The following is a 24,682-nucleotide window of genomic DNA, read 5'->3' on the forward strand; positions in this document are numbered from 1 at the left end:
ACAAAGGGGGACACACAGAAGAAAGAGTCAGAAAAAGGTTCTCGAGACTATGGGATACAAAGGAACCAATGAGTAAGCGCATCACTTAGCTGACAAAGAAGGACAAACAGAAAAATAAAGGAAGTAATAACGCAAAGATGTTCTGAAAAGGGAAACAGGGAGCTAAGGGAACTCGAGTTGGGTTATCTAAAGTTCACAAGTAGGTTAGGTCATCTAATGCGCTTGAGGAGGACGAGTATGGAGTGCTGGGGACGCTGAAGATCTGGAACATTTGGAGGACATACCCTGTGGCAGGGTCAATAAGAATTAACTGAATACTATCATTACATATGCTCATGAAACATCAGTTATTATTTTATAAGGTATGTTTCTTTACACATAATAAATATGCCTTTAAATTTTTTTTCCACCAACTATTGACAGTCTAGGAACTTGATCAAGGGAGATGAAGACAAGGTAATGTAAGAATTCACTAACATAGCTGACCATAGGGTTCAGGTTTGGTAGTGAGGCAAACAGAACAAGAAGGAGGCTGGGATCTTGGAATTAGAGATAGGGCTTGAGGGACCAGAGAAGGCAATGGCACCCCACTCCAGTACTCTTGCCTAGAAAATCCCATGGACGGAGGAGCCTGGTGGGCTGCAGTCCATGGGGTCGCTAAGAGTTGGACATGACTGAGCAACTTCACTTTCACTTTTCACTTTCATGCATTGGAGAAGGAAATGGCAACCCACTCCAGTGTTCTTGCCTGGAGAATCCCAGGGATGGGGGAGCCTGGTGGGCTGCCATCTATGGGGTCACACAGAGTTGGACACGACTGAAGTGACTTAGCAGCAGCAGCAGCAGCAGCTTGAGGGACTGGAGTTCACCGATTATTCATGTAACTACAAATAGGTTTTGAGCTCCTACGGTGTTCAAAGTAGTGTGCAGAGGACCTGGGATAACAATGATGAACAAGATGGGTTTCCCCTCTGGCAGCCACAGTTTAGTTAAAGAGATAGCTACATACAAAAGCAGAATTCAGTAGAAGTGAGGAACTGGGAAATAAGAAAAGAAATGGTGGTCAGAAAGGAGAATTTCTGAATTAGGTATGTAGGGGGAAAATGCTAAATAGCAAGGAGATTTTAGGTGTCCATTTTAATTGTATATACTGTATTTGTGTAGTTTGTATACGTATCAAAAGAGAGTTGAGGGCAGGAGTGGAGGGACGAGGGGCTTTGACTTAGAAACCAACACTCTCTTTTTATTGTTGTTCTTGTTGTGACCACAAAAGGAATTGGCTCCAAGTCATTTTTGGCATTCTCATTCCTTCTACTCTAAACTGAATTATGATCCAATGTCAATTTCTTAATCCATAAATCTGGCTTGACATTTCATGTGCTTCTAATAGACGGTACTAGAAAAGCTATTTCTGACTTAAGCTCCATAAAGGAAATGAGGAAAATGCAGAGAAGGCTTCAGGCTAATCTATAAAGTAATTTGAGTTCTATGCCAGAAAACTCTTCCTCAATTCATCTCAGGAGGTGATCTGAAGACTGTCGCTTCTTTGTGACACACAGAGGTCTAAGACCATAAGTTCAATATAATTAACTACATTTCTGTGTCTATAGAGCATCACTGGAGATTTCCGGAAAGTAAAACAGTTAAACCATTGGATGGCACCATGTAGCCAATACTCCTCACCCCTACTCACCGTACCATCTACACTTTTGTTCAATTTTTAAAAAACTGAATTCAGGTGTATCAGTTTGGATGTGGACAAAGTTTAAAGAGAAGCTAAGGTTGCAAACACAAGTATCTACAAGGGTCAAGCAGTTGGAAGAAGTGAGTGAAGCAGAAAAAGCAAAAGCTGGACAATAAACACCGTCAGCTTCCATGTTCAGCTGATGTTAGGTGGGGTAGGCACTGCAGCAAGCTGGGTAAGTCTTGGGGCAGTTGCCTGTCAGTAATAGCCTATTATTGCCATGGGGAAATGTCAGCCCAGGGTTACCAGATCTTCCAACTTTTTCCACAGTCTGGAAAATACAATTTTTACTTGCAAACTGATTTAAAAAGTTGGTTTCTAATTCAATTCAAAGTAAGTTATAGGCTGAACTAAACCCACTTGTCAGCCTCAATAAACTTTTAACTGGTTTGTATTCTCTGCTTCAGAATTCAGTTCTCACATGGATGTTTGGTAATTGCATGGCCATGGTCTAAAACCCTGATGTGCACACTCAGGTTACCGCAACCAATCTTGGATGAGCTTCACGGGAGGTAACCAGATGCAAGGGACAGTTTATTTTAAAATGTTGTTTCTACATCTCCTCTATTTAAGAAACTATTTCAATGCTGTGTATATAGGCTCTTAAGATACACAGATCAATTGTAGAATGGCTCTGTTCCAAACATGTAACAAAGACAGGTAATTTCTGTGTTCATCACTACCACTCTGGAATTGTTTTCTCCTGTTGCCATGGTTTCCATTCTGAAAATCAGAAGCATTGAACACTTCCTTCCTATTCATCCTCAGGGATAGAGTGGAAACTAACTTTTGAAAAGAAAGAAAAGCTTGTGTACAAGTCACTACAAAGTTTGGCCCACTAATGCTCTTATCCAAAGAGGTAATTTAGCCCCTGGCCTCCAGGAAGTAATAAAAACATGGGCTCCTTAAGTCTGATTATCCTTCAAGTTCTAGTTCAGCCTCCTCATTTCTTAGAAAAATAAAACTGAGGAGTGAAAAGTATTAGCTGTTGTGTTGTTCAGTCGCTAAATCATGTACCACTATTTGCGACCCCATCAACTGCAGCACGCCAGGCTTCCCAGTCTTCCACTATCTCCTGGAGTTTGCCCAAGTTCATGTCCACTGAGTCAGTGATACTATCTAACCATCTCATCCTCCGCCACCCTCTTCTGCTGCCTTCAGTCTTTTTCAGCATCAGGGTCTTTTCCAGAGTCTGCTCTTCACATCAGGTGGCCAGAGTATTGGAGCTTCAGCTGGTGGTTATCAGATGTCAACTCCACAGACTCTCATATGTCATAAAATTAGTGCTGCAAAGTCTTCTGAAATCAATGCTCCTTAGGTAGAGTAGCAATTGGAGCCAGAATTCATTTAAGTCGCAGCCTGGTGGTGTTTCTGTAGTATCCATGCACTACCCACAGGCTTCTCAGCCCTGCCTAAGAAGCTTCAAATAATAGGAAAAATGAACACAAAAAGGCTTTAAAAATGGAAGCAGTTTGTTGGCTCTTTACTATTAAATTTTCAGAGGTAGGGTGGACTTCAAACACAATTTGATCAACCATTTCATTCCCATCATGGTGATCATGATCATCTTTATCACCATCATAGCAAATTGTAAAATTACATTTATATGTGTTAACTACTATTCTAAGTATTTCACAAACATTTACTCTATAATTTTCACCATACTCCCATGAGATGGGTACTGTTATAACCTGATTTTATCCTTGAGAAAACCGAGGCACTGAGAGCTTAAACCCCCCAAGTTTGCATTGTAGGGCCAGGATACAAACTTGGGCTACTGATTCCAGAGCCCTTGCTCTTAGCCTCTGCACAAAGATTCAGATTGAACTACTCAAGGATAATCCTTAGGGATCGGTGGTTTTAAAAATATCTCTCAGGTAGATTGTGATATGCTCCCAAGGTGGACAACTAATGCTGTTAACAGGGGGTTAAGAGGTGAAACTGATGTAAAGTAGGCAATCTGAAGGTCCACGGCAAGGAACACCATGTTGGAATTTAGGCCTAACTGCTGCTCTGCGATGCTTACATCCCAATGGAAAAGAGGAGTAAACACCATCAACTGATGGAAGAAACTTCTGGATGGAACTGCTGAGCACTGCTGAGCACAATGACTGCTCCTGCAGGGACCCTTTGCCCGAAGAACTCAGATATTACAGCCACAGTATGTTTGCAGGGTGTCCATTACCTGGGTATTACAATTTTTATATTATGGCAGTCAGAGACTGATTATAATTAGGAAAGAGAGAAAAACTTCCCAGGGACATGGTGCTTCACTATAGATCCCCTGCCTCTAACTCTCGATGCAGAAATCTTTGCAAGAGTACTTTCATGGATCTCAATGACAACAATTAAGCTTGAAGAGCATGAGAAGACATTTTAATCAGAAGCTAATTAAGAACAATGGGGGCATATGTATTACTGATGTGTCTCGAGTACTCTGACTGATCTGGGAGATTATTCCATTAATATCTGGATGTAAACAGACACCGACATTTTCTCAGGATGAAGCAACTGCACTCTGAAGTTTCCACCTCCAAATCTGGCTTTTACTTATTAGATGACAAATAAAAATGAGCAATATTTACCTTTCTGGGGAAGATGTCAGGTGCTGATTCCACATTTTAGGACAGCATCAAGTGTAATACCTGAAACAACGGTGGTCAAGAAACCAGTGCTAATCATATTTAATTGTTGCTCCATTATAAAATAAGACTAAGAATATATCTGGCCATAAACACAGAGGGATAGATTCTGTGAGTAATAGAAATATAAAAATAAAAAATAAAAAGCCAAAGTAACCATCGTAGTAGTATTGTGTAGGTTTTACCTTCTGTTAGTGTTGGACACAATACAAACACAATAGGGCATTTTCAGGGAGGAGGAAGTTCTCTTTGGCATACAGTCTCTGCTTCAATCAAGCAATGAGTCCATAGTGTCTCCCCTTACCAAAACAATTGGGTTGTTTCCCTCTAAATTAGCTTGGCATTTTTAAGTCCATGCTCTCTCAGGAACCATGCTTGCTAATCAATGGTGCTTGCTCTGTGACCCCAGTTTTCCTGGTCATGCTTCTCAAAGAGGCTGTCCAGGAAACTTCATTCTAACCTTGTTTACACTGCTGGTAACAGATAACAGAGATCCTCTTATGTAAGGAGTGAATTTTGCATATGGAGAATTCTACCATATGACTTCTGACTGACTTCCCAGCATTTTCTTCCAGTCCGTTCTCAAGTGAGCACTGAAACATGCGTCAGGCAATCTGGGTTGTAATCTCACAATGTCTACCACTGTAAGCTATTTCAACTTCTCTGAGCTTCACTTTTCTTGCTTCACAAAACAAAAAAAAGATGAGATGATTTTAGCGTCTTCCAAAATTAAAGGTGTTTGGATGCTATTTATTTTTCCTTCTGGCTTTCCTGTCTCCTCTTTAGTCCCTGTCATAGTCATTTTGGTTTCCATGTTTTACCAGGTCTTTTTATTCAAGGAGTAATTTTTTTCTCATATTCATTGATGTATTAATATTCTACCCATTCTTTTAAAAAATTTATTTATGTGTTGGTTACAGTATTTTCCTCTGAACTCTATTAGTTTTTTTTTTAATTTATGGCTCTGCTGGGTCTTTGTCGTGGCGCACGGGCTCTTCGTTGTGGTGCACAGGCTCTGCGTTCTGGTACACGGGTTCTTTGTTGTGGTGTAGGGGCTCTTGCTGCAGTGAGCGGGCTTTTTCTAGTTCCGGTGGGCAGGGGCTACTTCCTAGTTCCGGTGGGCAGGGGCTACTTCCTAGTTCCGGTGGGCGAGCTTATTGTCGCCATGGCTTCACCTGTTGTAGAGCACAGGCTCTAGGGTGCACACGCTTCAGTAGCGGCAGCTCGCAGGCTCTAGAGCGCAGGCTCAGCAGTCGTGGCGCACGGGCTTAGTTGTCCTGCGGCATGTGAAATCTTAGTTTCCAGACAAGAAACAGAACCCATGTTCCCTGCACTGGCAGGTAGGTTCCTAACCACTGACAACCAGGGAAGTCTCAATATTCTACCTGTTCTTTAAAGTTCTTCTCAAGTCCCAATTTCTTCAAAGAATTTTTCCAACATGTGTGAGTGTGTGTATGTGTAAAGGCAGGTGGGCAGGACAGCTATTTGTTGGGCCACGTGCCAGGGTTATAAAGATGAATGACAGACATGTGATTCTTTCATGGAATTTAATTGAATGAGATAATAGCATCACTGGTAAATCCCATTAATAATTCTTGGGAAATAAAAACAGAATCTAGGTGATACAATAAAGTCTAACTTTCTTTTCCTTTGTGCTCATTCTAGTTTCACTTGCTCATAGAGTGCCACATGCATAGGCCCTGCACGTGGCACCTCAGATCAAGTTTCTAGTGTGAAATGGCTGCGCCCATCACTTCTGCTCGTGGACCATGACACCTCAATTCAGGATGGTGGAGGCAGACTGTGTGCACTTCAATCTGGAGTGCCACGGGCAGCACAGCTATGACTGACCGGTAAGAATTCTGCCTCCTCTCCATTGACGAGAACCCTATGAAAGAGCCTCACTGATGGCCTTTTGGGGAGAGCAAGTACTCCAGAGTATAAGCTTGCAGCTCTATATTCTTTGATTAAAGAATAAAGCTATCCTTTGCTTCTGAATTGAATTCTATTGAATGATATTAGGTAGAAGGACCCTTGTTTAGGACTAATGCAGGAGGGGAGGTAACAAAATTCTGGTGACCCAGATGGGATAGATCATGGCCTTTTCCATCTGCATGTACCCACTAGGCTCTTGACTCACCCCAGCTCCAGAGACAGGATGGCAGAGGCTTTGGGAGGTTACATGAGGATGACTGACTCTGGTCTTTGCATTCACTCTGATGGGGTAGAAGGGTGGCAGCCTTTGGTCAAATCCAGAGCAACTTGGACCAGCAACCTGATATCCAAGTGGTACAGCATTGGCCCCAGAGTATCCTCTTGAATGCACCATACTGTGGCATCACTGGGGATCAGAGACTGAATCTCATGTGTGCCTGCCTGCTGCATCTGGCTGGTCTTCCTGAGGTCCCAGGCACCTGGGGATACTGAGGATCTGTGGATAAGAGAGAGCTGCAGCAGTCTTGCCCACTGTTTTCACTAGTAGCCCTGTCATCTTGACTCCTGTGCAAGGCAGCAGTGGCTACACCCAGGGCTTTATAGTTCTCACCAATGCCCAGGAGTCAACAGTAGCATTCTCCATAGGCCCTTTCAGTTTCGTAAAGAAAAGTAGCCAACCTCATGAGCCAAGAGGCGAGGCTGGGAAAAGGCTCAGGTAATGAGGACTGCCTAAGATGGAATGAGGACACATAATCTGAGTTCAAGGAAAGGCACAAGGGATGCCTGAGTATGAAACGTGTCAAGGCAGGTGTGCAACCAGTAACTCGATCTCTTCTAGTCAGTGCTGGGGAACCCTGTGAGCCACTCACAAGATCAGGAGCCTCATTATTGGGAAGCCCCGGGAGCTACTGGCAAGAACAGGAAACACCCACCACCCAACCTCTCCTCCTCACACTGCTTATGAGATGAACCTTGGGTGATTCTTTACTGATCGAGATTACACAGGCTCTCCTCCCAGTATCAGTATAGGATACCAGCTGCCTCCGCGATCTGTTGAGTACCCCATGGGAATCCTTTCTGATTTCTAGCCTTCGCTTTGTGTGAACTCTGAAAACTCCTTTTCAGCTGAAAGGAGGAAAAAACCGCTCTCTCAGACAGACAGGATACTCCCTAACAGAGCAAACCAGTCAGGGATTAATGTTGCTAAGCTGCTTTGGCTCAGATGTGGCCCCGTCTAATCTTCATGGGACATTCTCACTGGGGAGGGACTGACACTCTCAAGCAAATTCAAACTACAAATTCAAACTACAGGGCGAACCCCAGTTATATCAGGTGTACTATTCAGACACCTCCTACTATGGTCTTTTGAGGAATCCAATTAAGAGTGTGGTGCTGGTTCCAAATCTCCTGAATCAGACAATCTTATTTGAGTCAAATCTTTTCACATTTGCATGTCAACAAATCACTCCCTCGCTAGTTGGAAACAAATTCATAATAGAACATCTAAGAGACAGAGAAACAAATGTCCACCAAACTGAAGGACTGACCATTAGGGTACATCCTGAAGTATTTGAAGTTTTTCAGTTATTACTCCTTGGCCCCAAAACATGTAATCATGAGTAATACAGCCTGGCCCCAGTACTTCTAGGAGATGGGGAAAGGTGGCCTGTCCATGGGTCTCTAAATTACAACACCATTTTATAGTTGGACCTGCCATGTCAGAGACAAAAGAAATGGGATGAAATTTCCTATGTCTAGTTTGTTATGGTCTTATATCAGAACAAAGAATTTCAAAAGGGATGCCTGTTCTCCTCCACTGAGGAAATACCAAAGGAGACTAAAAGCTTCCTACCAGTCCCTTGACCCTCCCCATGAGGACCTTCTTGATCTCTTCCCTAACCCTATCACCCTAACTTCTTCCCACCCTTCCCTCTTCCTTCTTATGTCACAGTTTGGGCCACATGCCCAAGGGGCTCCCTCCATAACAAGCCCTCTCCCCTAGAACCCAGTCTAGCAAGTCCACAAAGTGGTACTAATTACCAGTCAGGGTCCACAACCCTCTAGGAAAAGTATTCCTTTTGAGGCAGGTCCCTGATAGAGAAGCAGGGCTCATTCAGGTATACATCCCATTGACCACTTCTGATCTGCATAACTGGAAAAGTCCTAGTGAGGGATTGAGGGAGGAGCCAGAGACGTTCCTGAATCTGAGTAGGAGAATCTTTCAGATCCATGACCCGACCTGGGCTGACATCTAGAGCTCCTCAAAGTATTCCTTAAAAGGAAAGAAAACCCTATGTTATTTCCTAAAGCATGAGATGAAGCAGACACAGAAAACAGAAACAATGCAGGTCACACTATATTCAGACTGAGGAATCAAGAGGTCCCAGATAACAAACCTAACTGGGACCACTGAGACAATGGAGAAAAAGGGCGAAAGATGTATTACAAAAATATGATCCTGAGATCCTAAAAAGAATCCAGGCAGCAGGAGAGAAACTTGTCCATTGGAATAAGATAAAGGAAATCAATCAGGAGCCAACAGAAACCCTTTGGCATTTCTACAGTGCCTTGGGGAATGCCTCTGAATCTATACTTCCATTGACCCTGAGTCCTTGCAAGGGAATGCAATCCTGAGATCATATTTTATTTCACAAACCGCCCCTGACATTAGGTATAAACTTCAGAAACTGGAAATAGAACCAGATAACCTCTACTTCTTGCCTAGCCAAGGGTGCCTACCAGGTGTTTAATAATGAAGATGTACAGAAAGGAAAGTCAGAAGATAAAAAGTCTGGAGGCCAGCTCACACACCAGTCGCCCTCCAATGTCAACTGGTTGGACGGGAATCTGGACTAACCACCTACTGAGACTCGATTCCAGTGAATGATCTCCAGTCTCCACCAAGGGCTAGCAAGCCAAGGAAACTGGAACCCAAACAGGGCACCATATGTAAACAAGGAGGACCTGGAAGAGAGAATGCTTTTGCCACCCTCAAAGGGGACAGAAATGGCAAATCCTGGCCACCGGTCTTGAAGGTAGATGGTCCAAATATAGAACGAAGGGGCTAAGGGCTCCTAACCTGGAAGTCCAGTTGACCCCTAAAGAGCCTCAGCTGACGTTGAACACGGGAGTAAAGCCTGTCCAATTCTTAGTTGACACTAGGGCTTTTACTCCCTTCTGAATACTAAGTCAGGGATTGTAAAACTATGAGGCTACCAGGGAAGTCCCAAGAACAGGTATTCACAGAGCCATCAGGATGTAAACTGGACAAACACACATTCTTATATGCCCCCCAAGGCCCTATATCCCTGCCAGGAAGACATAAATCAGGGGCTACTGTTCACCTAATGGGAGACTAATTAGAGACTGGTGTCCCTTTAGACAAAGGGCACAGGATGATAATGCTAATGTCTAAGGACAAAGCTCCCAGACAGAGCAAGTCAATCTCTCTGGACTAAATCCCAAGGTCTGGACCCAAGAACAGGTAGAATGAGCTGCAGGCACCAGGCCTGTGTTAGCCCATGTAAACCTGGACATACATGACCCAAAGGAAAGCAGTACCCTCTCCAATGAGAGGCCTTATCGGGCACTGCCTTGTTATACAGGACCTAATTGACCAGGGACTTATTAGACCATGTCAGTCAGTCTGTAACACCCCCATTCGTCCTGTTAAGAAAACCCAAAGGGGAATACCAGATGGTATGGAGCTCTAGGCAGTCAATGAAGCCACTGAGGATATACACCCAGCAGTGTCTAACCCCTGCACCCTGCTGGCCACTTTACTGTTCACCAGGACCTGGTTTTCTGTATTAGAAATGGGAGTCACAGGAAATTTTTGCTTTTGAGTGGCAGGACCCAAACACACAACAAAAACAACAATACAGGGATTTCCTTGGTGGCCTAGGGGTTAAGACTCTGCGTTTCTAATCCAGGGGCCTCGGGTTTGACCCCTGGTCAGGGAACTAGATCCTGCATGCCTCAACTAAGACTCCCACAGCCAAATAAAAAATGAAAAACAGTACTGCTGCTCCGAGGGTTCAAAAATTCCCCCACCATCTTTGGGGAAACTTTTGCTAAACACCTAAAAGATCTATATTTGGAGAAGGGAATCCAGAATATAGACAACATTCTGATTGCCAGTTCTAACTTATAGAGACCCCTGAAAAAATTGCTAACCACCCTGAACAACCTAGTCAATACAGGATAAAAGGTGTCCAAGACAATGCTTCATTCTCACAGGTCAGAAAAGCCTATCCCAGCAAAGAAGCCTTTTTGTAGCTCTGCCCGTCCTAAAACTGTAAGACAGTTTAAGGGTTCCCTGGGGATAGCCAGATTTTGTGGCATCTGGGTCTCTATTTATGGTCTAATAGGTAAGCCTCTATACGAAAAGTCGAAGGAAAAGATAATAATACTTTTATAGAACTGAGAATACAAAGGATTCTTTCAAGAATTGATCAACCAACTACTTTACGCCCCTGTTCTGGCTCTCCTAGATTTAGCTAAACTTTTTGACTGATACCGGAGAAGGCAATGGCACCCCACTCCAGTACTCTTGCCTGGAAAATCCCATGGATGGAGGAGCCTAGTAGGCTGCAGTCCAATGGGTCGCTGAGAGTCAGACATGACTGAGCAACTTCACTTTCACTTTTCACTTTCATGCATTGCAGAAGGAAATGGCAACCCACTCCAGTGTTCTTGCCTGGAGAATCCCAGGGACAGGGGAGCCTGGTAGGCTGCCATCCATGGGGTCACACAGAGTCGGACACGACTGAAGTGACTTAGCAGCAGCAGCAGCAGTTTGACTGATACATTCATGACAGAAGGGGAACTGCCCTTAGGGTATTAGCTCAAAAACTGGGACCCCTTACTGGAGTGGTTGTTTATTTCTCCAAACAATTATATCTAACTGCTAAGGGATGACTTCCTTGCCTACGGGCAGTAGCAGCTACTTAACAACTCTGCTTAAGAAGACTGAAAAGTTAATGCTTGGTCAGCCAATCACTATATGGCCTCCACCTCAGGTTCAGGCTTCACTAAAGCTCCGGTGTTCTTGCCTGGAGAATCCCAGGGACAGGGAAGCCTGGTGGGCTGTCGTCTGTGGGGTCGCACAGAGTCAGACTTAGCAGTAGCAGTAAAGCTCTAAGGGAATACAATGGCTATACTCCAGAAGTTTGATTCAAGTTCAGTCTATGCTTTTAGACAACCCAGGGACAACCATAAACCTGTCACCCACTAAATCCTCTCACCCTGCTACCCACAGAAACAGGAGCCCTGGAGCATCACTGTATAGAAATCATGCTGCTGCTAAGTCGCTTCAGTTGTGTCCGACTCTGTGCGACCCCATAGACGGCAGCCCACCAGGCTCCCCCATCCCTGGGATTCTCCAGGCAAGAACACTGGAGTGGGTTGCCATTTCCTTCTCCAATGCATGAAAGTGAAAAGTGAAAGTGAAGTTGCTCAGTCGTGTCCTACTCTTAGAGACCTCATGGACTGCAGCCTACCAGGCTCCTCCATCCATGGGATTTTCCAGGCAAGAGTACTGGAGTGGGGTGCCATTGCCTTCTCCATTAGACACGATCTATTCCTGTCACCCTAGCCTAGGAAGTGAGCCTCTCCCAAACACCTAAGAGCAATGGTTCACAGATGGAAGCAGCTTTATGAGAGAGCGGAAAAAAAAAAAAAAAATTGGAGCAATATGTAGTGACCTTCCAGAGTCAAGTCACAGAAGCAAGAAGTCTACCCCAGGAACTTTTGCACAAAAGGTAGAGTTGAGAGCCCTCACCTGTGCTCTGGAGTCAGGCCAGGGAGAATCTTAAATATTTACATAGATTCCTGGTATGCTTACACATATCATCCTACACGTACACGAGACTATTTAGAAGGAAACAAGTATGCTTACTGCAGAGAATAAACAAGTAAAACATGGCTTAAGCATATTAAAGCTCTTCAAAGCAGTATAGCTTCCAAAAAAGTAATAGTGATTCACCATAAGGGTCACCAAAAAGAGGATGCAGAGGTAACACAGGGAAATAACAAGGCAGACGCAACTGCCGGAAGGGTGGCCCCAGAGCTAGTAACTTGGCAACTATCCCTCATGCCTTAAAGACGGATCCATCCAATCACTCTCCCATCTACACAAAGGAAGAATTAGACAAAGCGTGAAGATGGAGCTTCAGCAGACATCTAGGAGGCCATGTGTGGCTAGTTAACGAACATGGGCGATACTTTTTTCCTCAAACTGTAGCTTGTCAAGCCTTCAGGGAGGCTCATCAAGGAACTCACTATAAGAGGGAAGCCTAGGTAATTGGCTAGTTAGGTCGTGGTAACTTCTCGCATGGAAAGCGTAGTCAGTTGGATAGTTGAGACAGGCCTCATCTGCACTATGAACAGCACCAACACCAGAACGCCCCCTCCTCGCCAAGAGACTCCCAGGTAACACTTAACGCAACCAGAGGGACACATGCTAGAGAAGACTGGCAGATTTTCACTGTCATGCCAAGAGTATTGGGCACTTTCAAGTATCTCTTGGTGCTAGGAGACTTAGTTTTCTAGGTGGGCAGAAGTATTCCTTGCTAGGACTGAAATGGCGGCTGCAATGGCTAAGACATTACCTAAAGAAATAATCCCCAGGTTTGGGCTCCCAGGATTTCTACAAAGTCATACCGGTCCAAGTTTTGTCTCAAGTGACAAAGGGGATAACGAGTGCCCTGAGCATAAAATGGAGCTACCATTCAGCATGGAGACCCCAACTGATGGGGAAAGTAGAGAGATCCAATCAGACCTTGAAACCAGCCTTAGTCAAGCTAAAGAAAACTGGACTAAGTTGGTCTGACTGCCCTACTTTCGCAGCAGTTAGCTCCAAGGTGTAAGTTAAAGTTAAGTGCATTTGAACTCGTATATGGTAGACCCATTTCCCAATCTGAGACAGGACACCTTAGCCCCGCTGAAATGAAACCACTCAAGTATGCCTTCTAGGTAGGAGAAACCATGAAATCTCTCATACCATAATGCTAATTGAGTGCTGCCAGCACCCAGCCACCAGGCCTTCCACCTCTTCTGGCCAGAGACTAGGTGAATCTGAAAACCGGGAAAACCAGCAGCCCTCAAGGTCAGCTCACTCCTAAATGGAATGGGCCTGCCTTGGTGATTCTAACCACACACTCAGTCCTGAAGCTGCAGGGATCACTCTGGGCACATCACACTTGAGTGAAGACACTTGAGGGAGACAACTTGAGGCAATAAACCCCTTGACTACTCACATGAACCCCTCTCTGACCTGAAGTTCTTATCTTTCAAAAAACAACACAAGGGAGACCCAGGATATTTAACCACGACATTGAGCCTCACCATCAGGGCACACTTGTGCCTACAGGCAAAAGATCTGGGCACCGTCATTTTTAGGAAAAATGTGACATGTGACCATAATTCTCTTGCTAATATCTGGACCATATATCTTAAATATATCTTGACATCCTTTGTCTCCAAAAGGTGGTCACCCAGGGATACAAATGGTCAGGGGTGAGGCCTGGTCACAATCAAACAGACATAAAGGCAGCTGGGGAGAAGCTCTGTTCATTCACCCAGGGTTACGATGACACCTCAAATTAGCAGGAAGTAATTACTGAAGATGAGAGGAGGAATAAGGAGCAGGACAAAAGACAGAGGAGGGATTTGTCACTGGCAAAACCCATTAACAACTTCTGGGGAATAAGATTAGAATCTGGATAATAAAGTCTAACCTTTTTCCTTTATGCTTCACTCGGTGTCACTTGTTCATAGGTTACTGCGGGCAGCAGCCTTGCACCTGACTGTTCAGACCAGTGGTTCTCTTGAAAAACGGTTGTGCCTAGAATCTCAGTTTGGGGATCTATGAGCAGAAGCTCTGTGCCCCTGACACCTTAATTCAGGATGGAGGTGGAGTCGCTGCGCTGGGCACTGGGATCTGAAAGCATGAGCAGTGTGCACCTACACACAACCGTGAGAACTCAACTCGCTCCCTGTGGACAAAAACCAAATAAAGCAGCCCCGCAGGCCATGGTCTTTTAGGGAGAGCAGGTACTCTGCAGTGCAACTCTGCAAATCTCCATTCTTAGTAACTTGGCCACTATCCCTCATGCCTTAAAGACGGATCCATCCAATCGCTCTCCCATCTACACAAAGGAAGAATTTGCAGTGCAACTTTGCAAATCTCCATTCTTTGATTAAAGAATAAAGTGTTCCCTTTGCTTCTGAACCAAATACAGTCTGCTATTGGCACAAACGGCGCCAGGCAGAGAGACCTTTGCTGGGGACCCATCTGGGGAGTCGGTAAACAATAGTACCTCCACTTTTCATTTAAAAAAAATTGAGGCTCGGACAAGTTAAATAAGTTGCCCAAGGCCCAGAATTAGCACAGAGTTAGCCTGGTGCACTGTAGTCCATGGGGTCACAAAGAGTTGGAGATGACTGGGTGACTGAACAACAGAGTTAGCAAAGAGCAGAATTCAGGTCTTTTAGACTGCAAAAATCTTTTCTTAACCATCCTGCTATTATGTAACTTACTATGTAGCCAGTTCTTGTGCCATGCTGAGTCCTGTATGATTCTTTGCGACCCTATGGACTGTTAGCTCTCCAGGCTCCTCTGTCCATGGAATTTTCTAGGCGAGAATACTGGAATGGGTTGCCATTTCCTACTCCAGGGGATCTTCCTTACCCAGGGATTGAACCCACGTCTCTTGCATCTCCTGCACTGGCAGGTAATTCTTTGCCACCAAACCACCTGGGAAGCCCACATAGCCAGCACACCATGGCAAAGATGTGGCAAGTGCTCACACTTCCCCTTCCTATGGCATGATGAACATTAGTCCCAAAGTTACTTCCTTCTGAGTCTGGCAAAGTAAGATAATCCCTGGCTACACAGTTTTCCAGCCATTTACTTCCAGTTGGTAGGAAGTGGCGCTTGAGATGAAACTTTCAGTATGTGCTATCTTAACCGATGTCTGTTCCAGAACATCAAGAATCACTGATAGAATAATTCACTGAGAATTAATTATGTTTCATTTCATTGTTATTTAACTATTTCTGTTGTAGGATACATCTCATCTTTCAACAACCTTTAATTTCCACATGAACAGAGACACAACGTCTTTTATTAATATACACTCCATTTTACCTAACGTTATTGACATGGATTATGTGTGCTCAGTAAGCACTTTGCAGGAGGCACAGGGAAGAGAAGTGAATGCATGAACGCACTCATGCTGTTTTCAGTGTAAGTAACACCTGAAGCAAAGGTTTCCTTCTGTGACCCAAGTCCCCAGTACATGAGGTAGGGAAACATTAGATTTTTTTTCCCCCTGTCCTTTGAGCACTGTAAAAGTGTGGAGGGATATAGTTCCAGGATTTTTAGAGAGAAGAGAAAGAAGACTTTGTCCTCTAACTAGTTAGAGGCAAACTGATGCTCATCATTAAATAATCCAAGGGATTCTGCATTGATAGATGAAGAGAAGTCTTTCCTACTGCCATGTCCTCCCCTACAGCAGACTGGATTAAATTCCCCTTCCTGGTGTTCTCACGCTCCCCAGTTAATACGGAGCATCTCCCCTGCCTTGTTATCTTTGCCCTCTCTGAACATCCAGGAGTCTCTGACACATAGAACACTTCAATAAATATCTGTTGCATGAATGAATGTATATTGCTGTGACTTCAGAGGCTTTAGGTATGGGCTGGGATAATAGGCCTCTCATTTGATTATAAACATTGTGAATTCCCTAATTGTTTTTTTAAAAACAGCACTTTTCTTTCTACAGTAAGAAATAAGAGGTAAATAAAAAGGATTCCGTCGGGGCAATGTTTTGTGGGGACACAATTATACAAACATAAATGACTCAAACTCTGGCTAGAAATGAGAAGAAGGAAGATACAGGGGAGCACCAGAAATATGGAATGAGGGAGTCTGGAAGTAGGGGATAGTTACTGAATTAGTGGGGTAGAGACCCTGGAGACTGTAAGAATGGCTAATAGTTATTAAGCTCTTACTGTGCATCAGCTTTATTCCAAGCAATATTTCCTGGATTAACTTTCCATAGCTTTATGGATTAACTAATATTATAATCTCTACTTTATAGAGGATGAGCTTGAAGCATAAAAGATTGAACAATGTAACCAAAATCACAAAGCTAGGAAGTCTTCAAGTAAGGTTTGGAATCCAAGTAGCTTACCTCCAGCCCATGCCCTTGACCTCTGCACTCTCATCTCTCCTCAGAAAATAAGCTTTTGCCTTCTTTCCCATTCTGCTTAGAGCCAGCCCTTAAATGATTCCATCTGATAAATTCAAGGTTTCTATTCCTAATATAATATGAAGGCAAAGTCTACTTACAATTGTTCTCTTACAGTTGTTCCTAATTTTATTCTATTTGTGTTTACTTGGAATGCCTGGGGGATTTAATAAAGGTATTCCAATACATGTGCACAATCCTGAAAAAAAAATCAATAGATGGAATGGAAATGAAGTGAGATGTAAGCAAAATTTCTGTATTGAAATCATATCATTCACTGGAGACTACCACTCTGCTTCTGTGAGGAAGTAAGCAGCCCCATGCTTCTGCCTGTTTAAGACGTCCTAGCCTAGAAAGCTGTTCTAATCAACTAGTAGCTGGAAGCTATATTACTGAACTTTGCGTTACAAGCCATGGTGGATGCCATGCTGACACACCATAGTTTTCATCTGATGATCTCAATCTGCTTAGAGTATAATAGCGTCTCTCAACCTTTACCATCTTAAGCGCCACTCAGAGATTGAATCATCACAGGGAGGCCAAATGGAATGCATGCAATGGGTCGTATAATGGGATGGTTGTTTTGTTATATAATGTAACAATCATTCCAAATAAAAAATGCTGGGTGTCTAAGGAGTATATTTACACTGGAGCAAATCTGTAGGCTGGGGTCACTGCAGGACAAGCAGAATAGGCACTATGGGATCTAGCTGTGCAATATTATTTAAGGCCTTTAATCCTACTGCAAGAAACTCTCTGTAACACTTGGACATTCATTCTGCCAACAACAATTCGCTGAGTTCTTGTTATGGGTCAGACATTTGCAGTCGAGGTACAGAGTCATGTTTGAGCTAATACATAATTATGATAATGTGTGATGAGATCTGTAATAGGAGGGAGGTGCTGTCCGTCCCAGGAACTCAGCACAGCATATGAGATTTTTCCCTTCTGGGTGCCGCTAGCTTCATCTTCCTCCTCTTCTCCCAATTTGACCTAGTTCTAGACACACTGGAATTCTGGAAATGTCATTAAAAGGCCACTGTTTTTCACAATATCATGGTGTCTACAGCTGTTACTTCTGCTTTAAATGACACTCTTCATCTTCTCTGCCTGCTGAACTTTTACTTATCTTTTAAGGTTTAGTTCAAATGCAAACTCCTTGTTGAAGCCTTCCTTTATTTCTCCATCTTTCTCATTCTTTCATCCCTCAGTCAACCTTTCCTTCTATCAACTCCAGAGCATTTTGTCTTTTCCTCTCTTATGACATTTATTATTTGACGTATATTCTATTTTAGCAATTTATAGACATTTTGATTTTTACTCTTATTGGTTTACAAACTCTTTAGGTCAGAAATCATGCATTTCTTCCCCTCTGACACTTACTATTGGAAACTGCATATTGTTCAAAATGCTTTTTGATTAGAAAAATGTCATTTGCTTAAAAGCTAATATCAAATTTATATGTTACATCATTTAATTCTCAGAATCACCCTGCAAGATAAATTTTTTTCTGGCTTCATTCACTTTATTTTTCTCATAAATCTAGGTGGTGGCTACCAGCTAGAGCCTGGGCTATCTGCATGGAAAGTCTGGTGTGGGTCTTTATAAGGTGGTCAGTGAACTCCTGATATGGAGACCTGGGGAACACTTTATAATGAGATCAGGGGTGAACTGCCAGTAGATCTTGGAAATGGCATCAAAGTGGCTTTGGTGAAGTTGCCCAGGGTGGTGGTGCAGCCCTCAGCAGAAGGGTAGCAGTTTTCAATTCTGGCCATCAGCAGTAGCTTATTGGGCACAGGGGCTGAGATGATGCTAGTACCCCTGGGGCAGGGATGAGAGGCACCAGCACACAGCCACAGCGGGCAGTCACCTTGCAGGGGATGGTATGGGGTTTGCTGATCTTGTTACCACAGGAGCCTCATCCAACAGGGTCAGTGGAGAGCTGGCCAGGATGATGGTCCCACAGATGGCCCTGGCTACCTCCTGAGAACACTTGACACCCAACGCAATATGTCTGTCATAATCCCTAGTGGGGACAAATGCCTTCAACCTGGTTCACTAGCCAGCACAGGTCTGCTTCAGCACAGCCATAATCTTCAAACGCTGAGAAAGATTGAGGGCAGGAGGAGAAGGGGACAACAGAGCATGCGATGTTGGGTGGCATCACTGACTCAATGGACATGATTTGAGCAAACTCCGGGAGATGGTGAAGGACAGGGAAGCCTGGAGCCCTGCAGTCTATGGGGTCATAAAGAGTTGGACACAAGTGAGCCACTGAACAACAATCTTCAAAGCTCTGTCCTTGAGGGATGCCCCCAGGAAAGTCAATGATTCCTTGATGAGCAAAGAGAAGAGACAGATCTCCAAAGAGGTGATTTCATGTCCTTAACCAGGCAGCCCAGCTTGGTGACAGGGAGCCATTCCTTGTCCTTGCCTCCATAAGCTCTCGAGCTGAAACCTAGGTCCCAGATGCCACTACAGAAGCCTCCACAGAGGCTATTGTGGCCTCCCATTCCAGGGCTCCCAGGGCCTCGAGCCCTCTTGCAGCACCAGCATCATCTACTATTTTGTATTTTTATGGAGAAGAGCAAGAGAAATATCATCATCATTTTACAAATGAAGAAGCTAAATGGGTTAAATGAGTTGCTCAAAACCACACATATCAGAAATGGTGACCTGATCTGGTTTTAATGGTCATTTTTATTCACGAGCCTACAAAGCATAAATGAGACTGGTTGTGCAGCTGCACCTTCATTTTTACATCCTTGTTACTCAAAATGTGATTGACAGATGATCAATCAGAATGGCATCACGTGGAAGACTGTAAGAGTGCAAAGTCTTAGGCCCATCTTACACCTAAGAAATCAGAACTTACATTATGAGCACTCACCTCAAATATTCTTACAGACATTAAAGAATCAGAAGCACAAATCACTTTCAGTTTTAATCCTAGGTTCATTATGGTTCCTGTTTTTTTCAAAACTTCCTAGTTTATACAATTTACTTCAGACACACAGAAAATTGATGCTCATTAAGACACATAACTGATAAGCAGATGAAAGCCTACAATTATGGATTTGGGCATATCTATCCCAGAAGAATAGCAGAACCTTCCCTAACTTTCTTCTTTTCTTGTTTTTCCACCTACTCCAATCATTCTTTGAAAGAAGAGGGTTGGTTCAAAGTCTGAGTGATTCACAGATGTGAAAATATTTTGAGTGCCTCTCATGAGGATTCTTAGATTGTAAGGAATAAAGTATGACTCAAGTTAGTGACAAAGAGGGGCAGCTTAAGAACACATCTGGAGTGGTCTAAGTAGTGGGCTAAGTACATGATTGTAATAAACACGTCCTTGCGGAAGTGCTTCTGAACTCCATGTCTTTACAGATCTCAGGGACAGGGGTTTGGGGGTCTTCTCCTAGTGATCTACCACTAATGAAGTTTAGCCACTCCATCTCCTCTCTCCCCATGTCTAAAGTTACCATTGTCTGTTCCTGTGTCATGCCTTTAAACCCAACTCTGACCTTGATCAAAGCACCAGCTTTCAAAGTGTTATCACACACTCATGGTGGTGGTTCTGTTTCTAAGTGATGTGACTGAGATGGACTGTTCTACTCATTCAATATCTATTTTATAGCATGGTTAGAACTTGGCAAAGGTTGAACTAGAGTGAGTATTAAAGATTATGCTGATTATACTATTATTATCAGATTATTAAGCTGCATACATTTGCAGGGAAAGTATTTTTAAAAGCACTTTCAAAAAAGAACAAGTGGGAAAACTGGGTAATAGGTGGGAGGAAATGTCTAAAAAGATCATTTCTAAGATTCGTCTTGGTGTCCTCTATCTTGGAGGAGAACTGAGCTTATAGTAAATATACAGCAAGGAGTTGTTCTTATTTTTGCTTTCTCTTTCATTCAGTTGATTAGGAACAATTACCAGCACAGAATATTCCCCATAGAGCTCTGGAGAAAACATAGGGAAAGCACAAGAGTCAGCTGTTGACTTCTTTTTCTGAATGCTGGAATTGTTTTTCCCTCTTCTATCTGTTGGGTGGCTTTGTAAGGAAGAATGTTCATGTTCACCCTCATGGCACCTCAACACTGATAAGAAATTCATGTAGCTAGAAATTCAATAGCTAGTTTTTAGTTTGCTCTTCCTTTCAAAGAAATCTTATGCAATATGTCTACTCCTCTATCAGCAGCAGATGACATATCTGTAGCACATTTGCTCAACATGCTTACTATTTTCTGGGTCCATCACCAATGGCAATCCATTTTGGCAGATGGACCCAGAAAATGAAAGCTTCTTTGGGAATTAGATTTAATAGAACTAATTCAGATCTCATGGAGGGAACTGGAGCAAAAGCCACTAGTACAAATAAATACTTTGGTTTGTTTTCATCAGGTAGGTTACTTTGATCCACACTTGCTTAGGTTATTACTCTTTCAAATGAACAGTCCTTCTAGAACCTATATTTATTTTCCTCTAATTATTACATATTGTGAAATATAAAAACAATCAAAGAGTAACCTTTCAAAATGGTCACCAAACTAGCAGTGCATTTTAGAAGTGACAAAGGGTAAGAGTGGAAGACTCACAACTGTCTATAATCTCCTTTAGGCCAACTGGTGTTACCCCCTCATAGACATACAGTCTTACTACTAAAACAATCTTCTTCTTTTTCCCTTTGCTCAGTTGTGTCCGACTCTTCGCGACCCCGTGGACAGTAGCCTACCAGGCTCCGCCATCCATGGGATTTTCCAGGCAAGAATAATGGGGTGGGCTGCCATTTCCTTCTCCAGGGGATCTTCCCAACCCAGGGATCGAACCCAGGTCTCCTGCATTGCAGACAAACGCTTTATCGTCTGAGCCAAATAGGATCACACAATTCCTCTGCTATCTCTTTTGATCGGACTGCCACCTACAATCCACTACAAAATAGAAAGTTTAGAAGTACCATTGTTGCTCTTCCATCAACATTAGCTGGAATAGTCAACTGTTAATAGTCAACTGTCACAAATACATTCCTGATGGTTTGTTATCCCTGACTCTCTTGCTCAGGACAAAAGAAGAAAATAGTAAAAGATCTCTGGCAAGTTCCTCTAGTGCAGACTTAGTCAAAGATGTTTTTCTCTTTTTCTAGCCATGTTGTGGACTTTTCCACAATATAAGAAAAGCAACCATCAGAAGCCAGAAGAATCTCCAGATTCAGGGATGTTGTTGTAACTGGGTCAGTTGAACCTGCTTTCAGCTCATTCCACATTGCAAAGCTGTCATAAGACCAGCAGCTTCTTTGGAGCAAATACATTCAAATACCACCAGGTTGCAAGCCTAGGGCTGCAAAAGGTAAACCAGTGTCAGTGAGCACATCGTGTTGAAGAAGCGTCATAATAATTGTATAGACAGCAAAAGATTGCTTTTCACTACCATGAAGCAGCCAATTTATAAGGCAAATGCAAACAAGCTATTGTCACCTCCCAGGATTGAAACCCCAGAGTAAAAACTCCTAAGCTGTCCATTACAAGCTTAAGTGAGCCCATTAGACTTACATTAGACTTAAGAGAAAGGAGAAAATAGTGCTACTGAACTGTCAGGGATATAAAATTTCTAAATGCAAGAGCAAGATCACCACAAATTCAAAAGCTGAGCCTTATGGTATTATCTATCTTATTTTCAATTTGGAAAATTCATAAAGCCAACACGGGTATTGCTTTTATGAACTTGTTAAAAGAGATGACAGGAGAAATATCTTAGCATCATTTCCATATTTGTCTTTGCTTTTTATTTTTTCCCTGCTAGGAGTACTGCTGAGACAAAATGGGATTCAGGAGGAACTTGTTTGTTTCTAGTGTATCTGGTGCTGATCAAAAAGAAATCAAACAGAAAAGAAACCCATGGTAAAATTTTGAAACCTCATTTTTGTCAGAAGTTTATTTTGATTTTATTATGTTTGATGCTAGTGAGGGATAAGACAGACATGAAAGGTTTTGAGTATAGATTTTTAGAACTGAGTGATGAGCAAAACTGACAATTCATATTCTTATCAAATCCTTTTGAGTCTTACAAAATAGAAGTTTTCTTGAATTTTCTGACATTTTCACATCTCATCCTGCCCCAAACTGGGAGACTCTGACAAACATAAGAGTTGAAAAACATTAGTAAGAAAAAATGTTCAGCAACAGACTTGTTTAGGAAAAAAGGTCTGATTTAGTTGAGGTTGAAGTCTCTCTTTATTGTAAGGTTTTTGGCTCCACAAGGGTATTTGACCTAAAATCTAACTATCATAAATAAAGAACTGAAGCAGAACGTAAATTACAATGCGGAGACAGAGTTTTATATTGCTAGTTTCAGGTTTGTTCAAAATACAAACCCAAATCAAGAGAAAGTTATCTATGCTGTCTGGGAACTGGCAGCATTTTTGCGTAGCCAGGTGATCCCAGGAAATCCGCAAGATGATTACTCTTAGTTTTTTTAAAAAATTATAAAGCAAAGAAACAACTAAATAACCTTTGTGTGTTCTGCACATGGCTCACGGAAGTCCTCTAAGCTCTTTTGACGTTCTTTGGCAAAATGAAAACTTTCCAGTTCCAGGATGCTTTCTTCTTCATCATGTCATCATGTGGCTATCATTACCACTATTATGACTACCACAATTATCTGAATATTTAATAAGTGTACATCTAATGAGCTCCATTAGGCAGTGGAAGCATGAAAGACCTCCACGTCATTAGGCAGGGTAAGTTATCAGAGTTAATCAACAACTGATGGCTGTGGTATGTTCCTATTCCTATTGCATCAGCTCCATGGATGCCACATGATTCAGGAAGACAGCTTCCGATTCAGAGAGCTCAAGGATATTATGGTTTCTGAGAACTGAGCAAGCATTCTCTCATGAAATTCTATGCTCCTTCTCAAAAGCACTCCGTCCCTTCCAGATAGAATCTCAGAGAACAACTGAACAGTTTGTGAGTTGGAATCCTGAGACAAATAGTGGAGGGAATTATATGCAGCAACCAACGGTGTTGTTTCTTGTGCAGTCTGGAAGGGGAATATAATTTTAATCATATTCCCAATGCTAAGAACAGATCTAAAGAGTGTTAACACCACTGATGTTAAGTGTGTGACCTACCTTTTGAACGCATTACACCATTTAGAGCACTCTTTGGAACACTACAGGAGAAATGTATGAGGAAAGAAAGCTTGAAGGGGTACTGGCTTTAATTTTCATTTCGTCTGAATTAGACTGCATTCTAACATCTCAAGTGTACAGATTAGCTACAAAGAGGGAAATAATTATGAAAGTGTTCTAGTCACCACTGCATATGGCCAGACTGCTTGCTAGAAGCAAGGATAGGCGACAGTGCAGAGTGGCAAGAACATTTTGTCCTGCATTAAGCCCTGCTTCCCTCAGAGGTGGTGTGTCAGACGCCTGGTACCCTGGTTCTTCGAGCGGGTGAGCCAATTAGCACATTCCCTAGTCTGGAACTGTGGTTGCTGTGTATGTGATCTGCATACTGATTCAGCTGAGATTTGACCTTCTGGGTGGAGAAAACAAGAATCCCAGGTGAGAGAGAACACTGGCCTAGATTTGCCTATCCTTCTCCACTGTTCTTTATTTCCAGGCATACCAAGTGTTTTTTTTCTGACTAATTTAGAAACTAGAAAGCAGTTCTGCTTCAACTGAAATTTTAGATCAATGTATACACTAAAAACTATTAAAAATCATGATTTTGACTTCCCTTTGCAAATGTCAAAAAAGGAAAGCAGGTAGTTCCTTGTAATAGTGACACCCTTGGCCCACATGAGGGCAGTACTAGGTAGTCAAAAGTCTCCAGGAGCTTCCAGGGTGTGCGAAGAGTCTGGCTGGAGATGAAATGTGAGTGCATAAAGCAGAATCAGGTTAGTTTTTCATAAGCACAAGATTCCTTAAAGCCAATCATTATACTGTTCTAAATGTTCCTGCTGCAGGAATTAGGAAGGAAAGATGTCTACCAAATTTTCCACCTGCTGGTGCAATCACTTGCCAGGAGATGCTGGAGAAAGTTTGTGATTATTCTGTTTAATGCTACTTTAAACATACAAAATAGGAAACAGACAAACAG

The 24,682-nt window shown here is 42.8% G+C and overlaps 1 pseudogene; it reads right to left on the minus strand.

Moving 5' to 3' along the window:
* Window positions 1-18,111: 18,111 nt before the first annotated feature.
* Window positions 18,112-19,090, minus strand: LOC102283798 (small ribosomal subunit protein uS5 pseudogene; annotated as a pseudogene).
* Between the last annotated feature and the right edge of the window lie 5,592 nt (window positions 19,091-24,682).

Source organism: Bos mutus, chromosome 21 (genome assembly GCF_027580195.1).
Source record: "Bos mutus isolate GX-2022 chromosome 21, NWIPB_WYAK_1.1, whole genome shotgun sequence".
NCBI classification, from domain to species: domain Eukaryota; kingdom Metazoa; phylum Chordata; class Mammalia; order Artiodactyla; family Bovidae; genus Bos; species Bos mutus.